This window comes from Lissotriton helveticus, chromosome 8 (assembly GCF_964261635.1).
Source record: "Lissotriton helveticus chromosome 8, aLisHel1.1, whole genome shotgun sequence".
NCBI lineage: Eukaryota > Metazoa > Chordata > Amphibia > Caudata > Salamandridae > Lissotriton > Lissotriton helveticus.
In genome coordinates, this window is record NC_136069.1 from 35,695,748 (window position 1) to 35,704,040 (window position 8,293).

An 8,293-nucleotide genomic window follows, 5' to 3' on the forward strand; every position below is an offset into this window, starting at 1 on the left:
CATCTTCTCCTGAGAAACCATTCCACTTCATGTTTTTTGTTGTTGTAAATTTAGCTTTCTTTGTAAAATGTGTCTACCCCTCCAAAACTACTAATCCACAAGGGGTTGTAATAAACTCCTTGGAAAAGCTTCTGCATCCTTTCATTTCTTGAATACAAAAAATGCCCACTATCCTAAATCTTCTGTCTATCTTAATTTATTTATTTTGCGGTATCAGGATATTAAGATGCTGTAATATTTTTTATTATGCACGGTTGCTTATGTTACTTTTCAGATCCAGGCCAGGTGAACTCCGGCACATACAGGGCTGTTCTGTGAAATCCACATCCACTTCCTGGATTCGGTATGATGCACAAAAGGGGTCTACCTCCCGACGTCCCCAACTCTGGACGTGACACAGAGTAATGAGGCAATCAGGTGAGGGAAAAAAGGGTGTAGGGAGGGGTCCGCGGGGAGAGGGAGACCTGTAACAAAAAGAACACAGTGTAAATACAACACACTAATCCTTCTACTCTCGTAAGGTCTCACTAGAGCGGAATTAGTACCTGGGATCTAGCTGCTGAACACTTTGCTCCCCAGGATATCAACTTGTGGTCATCTGCAGAGATACTTCTCTCCAAATACACGATGTCTCTACAACAGAAAAGCATGAAAGATTAACCTCCCTTTCACACACACAAACAATCAATAATCTCCTGTGTTGCATTCATACCAACCCACAACAGGGTACTCTCTAGCAACCCGTAAGTTCCACAAAACTCAGGAAGCCACCCCACACACCAGGATAGGGACAGCTATCAAACAAGATCCGAATAAGGAGCACAGCATCCAAATGGCCAGACAGGGATGAGTTTCTGGAATTCAAATGATGAGCAAGAAAAAATAATAAACCCAAAGTCAATAGGAAGGCGGCTTCCTTACATAGCATACAAGTCATCAGGCTCCCAAAGGGTCAGCGCTCACCTCAGCACGAATCCACAACTAGAATAGGATATCCCTGGTGCTTACGTCAGCGCAAAAAGCGAAAATATACCCCTTGCGCTATCCAGGGCGCGAACTATACACAAAGTACGGGTGCTCCCCAGCGCTTACATCAGCGCGGGAGGCGAAAGTCTTCCTAGCGCAATTCAGAGCGCGGACTTCACACAAAGTACTGGTGCTCCCCAGCGCTTACGTCAGCGCGGGAAGACCGAGCTCGATCCAGACAGGTAGCGCTGAATAAACAGACGGCCCAGCCGGGTGGCAACGAGGGAGAGCAGCGCGACTCTCAGCAGAGAACAGAAATCCAAACAGGAATGAAGGGATTGCCCCAGCAACCATGAGTACAACTAACAGAGCAGAATAGGAACCACCAAGCAGCTTGACTCCACGGTAGGGACAGGATTATGCGCACTTCCTGTGCACTCTTGCTGACCTATATAAGTTAAGCTCCTCCCCTACTTTCCCAAGCATGCTGGGAGACGTAGTCCGCACATAGAACATTGCGTAGGCGCATCAGATCAACTCCTGACATGTTCATTTTGGAGCAGTGAGCTAGCAAGATAGACTGGATTGCTTTCTAGAGTAATAACCAGTGGCAGGAATTTCTTTGTGTTCATTTTTTGACATTTCATCTGAGACATATTGTACACTATGCTGCTTATAGACTTTGATATTACAGTATTCTTGTATCCACAGATAGGAGATTCCTGAACACATAATACGACGAAGAGTAATGAAGAAATTTTGACAATACTTGAAAGGTATCTAATACTCAAGAAGAACAAGAAATGATGCCAAATAGTAATAAGAAAAAGGAAAAATCAGTAGGAGACAGAGAATCACGTACACAAACAGACAAAGCCTGCAAGAACATGAAGTGCAATCCGGCTGCTTCAAGAGGCTGACGACATCCATGCTGCTGGACTCAAAAGATTGAAATAATTAACATCACAAAAATTAAACTGGCAGAACACATCCAGTATTAAAATATGCTAGATACCACCTTTTATCTTAGATAATTATTAGGTAGTTACAACAATGCTAGCCTCTCTAACATGATAATATAAAGACTGTGATGTTAGTCCACCATAAACACTGTTTGGCTGGCCCTACAATCCGTACATTATTCTAGAATATAAAGACTTGGTAATGAGTTCTTTTCTTTTTGTGTGTATTTTATAAATATTCTCCTAAAAATATATTATTTAGATAAGCTGCGAGTTTGCAGTTCTACTTGAAAAGTTCTTAACGCAGGTTGAAGACACAGCTCATTATAGGAAGACAATGCATATGTTATCAGTCGTACAAGGATTCTAGTAACTATTTAACATTCTTAATAAGAACACAAACCCTTCAAATACTACACATATCAAGTGAATATTAAAATATAGTTAGTGGTTCAGGAACCGTAATGGTCAGTCAGCAAACTCATGGCATAATATGATTTATGCCAAAATATAGCCAACACTTAGACTCTAAACCCCAAAGTAAAACACATACAATGGAAGACACGCTTTAGGTTCTGCTCAGTGCTAAGGTAGCATCACCAACAATGCACAGTGTGAAACCCATAAGGACACCGTTAATGTGGCAATAGTGTTCATCAGCAATTCACAACTAAGAGTTCATTAATAAAGAGAAGAAACAACATAAAGGTTCTGTGTTTATGAGAAAATATTTATTAATTCATTATTACTTCACTGACACCAGTAACAACTCAACAGAAAATTCATTTTGGTGTAATGAATGTAAGATGACCTTTAATGAGTCATCGACTCTGTGGAGCACATATTGCACACATAAACCAGAAAATACAGACACAAGTAGTGAAAATGGAAAGTGCTTTACTCACACAGCAAACCTAAAGATCCATCAGCAAACACTCACAAGGGAAAAACCATACACATGCAGTGAATGCGGTAAGGGGTTTACTTGTGCATCAGAGCTAACCATCCATCTGCGATGGCACACAGGAGAAAAGCCAAACACTTGTCAAGAATGTGGAAAGAGCTTTAGTACATCCTCACATCTAAAGCGCCACTACCTAACACATACAGGAGAAAAACCACACACATGTAGTGAATGTGGAAAGAGCTTTAGGACATCCTCAAATCTAAAGAGCCACTACCTAACACATACAGGAGAAAAACCACACACATGCAGTGAATGTGGAAAGAGGTTTACTGAAGCATCACTCTTAGCAATTCATGTGCGATTTCATACCGGAGAAAAACCATACACTTGCAGTGAATGTGGAAAGAGCTTTCGTACATCTGCAAATCTAAAGAGCCACCAGCCAACACACACCGGAGAAAAACCATACCCATGCAGTGAATGTCGAAAGAGCTTTTGTAGCTCTACGCGGCTAAAACGCCACCAGCTAACACACACAGGAGAAAAACCATACCCATGCGGTGAATGTGGAAAGAGGTTTACTGAGGCATCATGCTTAGCAATCCATGTGCGATGGCATACAGGAGAAAAACCATACACTTGCAGTGAATGTGGAAAGAGCTTTCGTACATCTGCAAATCTAAAGAGCCACCAGCTAACACACACCGGGGAAAAACCATACACATGCAGTGAATGTGGAAAGAGTTTTACTGATGCATCAACTGTAAGGAAACACCAGCTAATCCACACAGGGGAAAAACCATACACATGCAGTGAATGTGGAAAGAGTTTTACTGATGCATCAACTGTAAGGAAACACCAGCTAATTCACACAGGGGAAAAACCATACACTTGCAGTGAATGTGGAAAGAGCTTTAGTAGCTCTGCACATCTAAAGAGCCACCAGCGAACACACACAGGGGAAAAACCATTCACATGCAGTGAATGTGGAAAGAGCTTTAGAAGCTCTGCACATCTAAAGAGCCACCAGCGAACACACACAGGGGAAAAACCATTCACATGCAGTGAATGTGGAAAGAGCTTTAGTAGCTCTGCACATCTAAAGAGCCACCAGCGAACACACACAGGGGAAAAACCATACACATGCCGTGAATGTGGAAAGGGCTTCACTCAGACATCAGCCCTAACCATCCATCTGCGAAGGCATACAGGAGAAAAACCATACATATGCAGCAAATGTGGAAAGAGCTTTACTGACGCATCAGCTTTAAAGATCCACACGCGAATTCACACAGGGGAAAAAACCATACACTTGCAGTGAATGTGGAAAGAGCTTTATTATCTCCTCACATCTAAAGAGCCACCAGTTAGCACACACAAAGAAAAAACCATACACATGTAGTGAATGTGGAAAGAGCTTTACTGAAGCTACAGCTTTAAAGATCCACAAGCGAACACACACAGGAGAAAAACCATACAGATGCAGTGAATGTGGAAAAAGGTTTACTCAACTATCACATGTAAGGACACACGAGCGAATGCACACAGGAGAAAAACCATACACATGCTGTGAATGTGGAAAGAGCTTTACTACAGCATCAGAACTAACAATCCATCTGCGGCGGCATACAGGAGAAAAAACATATACATGAAATGAATGTGGAAAGAGCTTTCGTATATCTGCAACTCTAAAGAGCCACCAGCTAACACACACAATGGAAAAACCATACACATGAAGGGAATGTGGAATGAACTTTACGCGCTTATCAACTATAAAGGACCAGCAACGCAAGCACACAGGAAAAACCATACACATGGAGTGAATCTGGAAATTCCTTCACTTGGGGGTGAATCCTAACCATCCTTCTGCAAAGGCATGTAGCAGAGAAACCATGCACTTGTATTGAATGTAGAACGAATTTTGTAAATCTGTGCATCCAAAGAGCCACCATCTAAAACGCAGGGGAAATAAACATACAAATGCAGAGAATGTGGAAAGAGATTTACACAAGCCTCAGACCTAACCATCCATCTGTGATGGCATACAGAAGAAAATGCATAGAAATACAGTGAATGTTGAAAGAGCTTTAGCAAATCCGTACATCTTAAGAGTCAGTAGCTAACATAGAAATGGAAAAACACACATGCAGTGGATGGTGAAAGAGCTTTACTCAAGCATAAGTCCTAACCATCTATCCGTGAAGGCATTCAGAAGAATACCCATTCAAATGTATTGAAGGTGGAATGGGCTTTGCTAGCTCAACATATCTAAAATGACCCTAGCAATCACACATAGGAAAAACAACATAAAATATGTAGGATGTTTCAGTTATTCATAAAATGTAAGACACATTCTGTAAACCACAGATATAGTTAATGAGGGAAGAACTTGCATGATTTATTATGCCTAGTGGTCAATTAGTGAACACACAAAGTGTAAATAACATCCTGTTGTAATGGGTGTGAGAAAAGCTTCCATGTTTTTTCCATCTATATATGCATCGGCAAGTTTTCACACAGAAATCTCATACAGGAGCATCGTATAGGGTGGGTTTCAGTCTTTCATTAAATTATAAGTCACTGTCACCAAAACATCTTAGAAAATAATTTTGGCTACAGTAAATGTGGGAGGGTTTCATTTACTTTTCAGAGTTATAAGGTTTATGAAGAAACTGTGTCCTGACCTTTCCGATGTCAGGTGAGGTTCAACATTGCTCTTTCAAGGTTTGGAAAAACTCAATATGTTGAAGCGACCCTCCCACTGTGGAAGTTGTCTTTTTCACACTGTAAAGAGGGGTAGCTCTTTGATCCTGTTACTCAATGTATTGGTAACCTTTGACATTGTTGACCATGGGGTACATTTTTCTATTTCATTCGTGCACAAGTATATTTCAATGTATAACCTTTTGTTATTTTTGTAGGATAATAATAGGTAACCATGTAGTATGGTCCTACATTTCCATCATGATGTTCTGATCATATCATAAACCACAAGGCTAAAGGCGATGTGGTTTTTAAATATCACCAGATCCCTCAGATGGCAATGTAGGGTCATATCATAAACATTAGCCAGTTTGTATTTTTTATTTTACATGATTATTTTGTGGCAGTTGAGTTAAAAAATGTATTGTTTTTCAAATGGGAATGTTTACTAAAAACTGTAAGTGAAGTCTGGTTAAGGGTGAGATTGTTAATGCTGGTCCCCTGATCCTTTAATTAAAATAAGAACGGCCAGATATGAGTTTTCATGATTGGAATATTAAATCAACATAATGCAATAATAAAGCTCTGCAGGCTGGTTTGAGACTGCCCTCTTGCTAATGAAACCCATATTTCATAGTGGCCCATGAAATGCCTCCAAAACCCCACGGGGTCAGTATAAGATCATATTACAGGATAACCTGCTATGTGTTTGTCTTCTATTATAGTGTGATGTCATTTCAATGCTCGGATCTGGGAATTCTGTATGATTGTAAAATGAAGAGTACAATGTGTTGAGGATAAGATACACCAATCTTTTTTATGTATGTTGTTGTTCTTTTTTAAGAAATATGACGTGTAGGGTGATTGGATGTCACCATTTGGCAAAAACCTTTCAAGTCTTAGACTTTCTTTTAACAACCCTATTAAAAGGTCTGGCAGTTTGTATTGAAAAAGAACCATGATTATAATACTTACAATGCACAAATAAATAAAATCCAGACCTTTCAAGCAGCTTCCACATGACATTGACTCATCTGGCCATCCTCATGGTGTCCCACTACTTATATTTAATAGACAAAAATAATTCTGAATGCATTTTTTAATTTAAAAAATATTTTAGTTCATTCACGGTTAGTAATCTTGTCATATTTGTAAACAATAATATACAATATAAGATTTTTCTCTTGTTTACAGATTACACTTAAGAATAGATAGTGTCTTCTTTGAGCATTATTGTGCAATACTGTTAAAAGGATTTTATGTAAATACATTTTGTCTTATTAAACAGCAATTTTAACTTTCATAGCACTCTGACTGTAGTGAACACTCGGGCACAAGAATGCTCCTGGGGACATAAATGCATTTGTTTTGTTTCTAATAAACTGCAGAAAAAGCAGCGTGTGCTTCCTAGATTCAACAGATTGTACTGTTACAAATCCACATGGGAATGCAGAATTAAATTTAACTTCTTTTTTGAAAACCAGAATATGCTATTGAGAGAGCATAAAAAGCACCAATTGGCGTACAAAGCGCCAATGCGCTCACCTCCCTTAGATACACTAGCAGCCGGCAGTGGCTCTCTCTCTTATACTCATAAATTGCAACCCTGCACCATGAACGACTAGTGCACAATGACCATAATATAAGCAACGTAATGGCTCCCTCCTTGTTGTATTTTGGAAGGGGAAAATATGGCGGCCGGATAGTTGCAGGCTGAGAGTGTCTCCCGAGTCGGGTGGTGGTTGCAGGGATTTTTTTTACCGAGTGGAGTCTGGCGAGTAGGTGCAAGTAGCCTGAGGATGCGATGATTTCGTATCCGCCAAGATTTTGTTTGTGAAGACCAGAGCGGGCACGTTAAACAGTAAGAGTGGGATCGGTTTACGGAGCCGTGCGGAGTTTGAGGAGGCGGGAGGAGGACACAGAGGAGGAGCCCGCAAGCCAAGCGGATCTCAGCTGGGACAGAGGGGCACCCGAGGTCAGCAAAGGGCATCGAGCGGCAGCCAGGATTGTTTTTCGAGGGAGAGGACGGGGGGCGGGAGGCGGTCAGGCTGCTACAAGGAGCAAGAAGAGGTCGGAGGTGCGGCTTTCCTCTTCAGAGGCACAGGTACACTTTTCTCGCACACATGTAAAGCCCCAGCTACGGTCCCTTGAGACTTTACCCGCTAGGGCAAACAGTAAAGATAGTGAAGGTCACAAGGCTGCGGTCACATGTAAACAGTTGTGTTTGGAAAATTTGTGGAAAATTCGGTGGTGGTTAGCAACCATGGAATTGGGGCAGGGGAAGGGGCAGGCGCAAGAGGCATCTCTAGGTATGCGCTAAGGAGTGCAGGGAAAGCGGTGCAGAATTTCATATTTAAGCAGGGCAGCTCTTCTGATTCAAATAACAAGGGGGTAAGAGAGGTGATTTCATAACAAACTGGTAAGGGGCGACTCGTCAGAGATCAAGATAAAGGTGATACCCTCCCTCAGATCATACTTTAAGCTGTTACCAAAGACTTTGGTGTTGAATGGGAAAACTCCAACAAAGTTAATAAGGCTAGTGACACCCCCACTGGTAAACAGGTACATCCAAAGTGTGGAAATAATTTGGCTAGTGTTGGGGGTAGTTTGGGTGAGGTGTCTGATTTAGATTTGGTTGACTGGTCCACACATTTGAGTCCTAACCGATTCCAGGTCCTGGCTCTAGACATGGGTGATGATGTATCACAGGTTCAGGATGAGGGTATTTTAAGGCTATCACGAGCTGGCTCTGAAG

General features: G+C 41.3%; 1 pseudogene across 1 annotated transcript in view; it reads left to right on the forward strand.

The window, feature by feature from the left end:
- Nucleotides 1-5,711, forward strand: part of LOC144772287 (uncharacterized) — an 87,935-nt pseudogene extending 82,224 nt beyond the window's left edge. The window contains exons 3-4 of the transcript XR_013599706.1: nucleotides 275-417; nucleotides 1,678-5,711. The product of XR_013599706.1 is annotated as an uncharacterized LOC144772287 (transcript). The remainder of the gene's footprint in view (nucleotides 1-274; nucleotides 418-1,677) is intronic.
- Nucleotides 5,712-8,293: the final 2,582 nt, after the last annotated feature.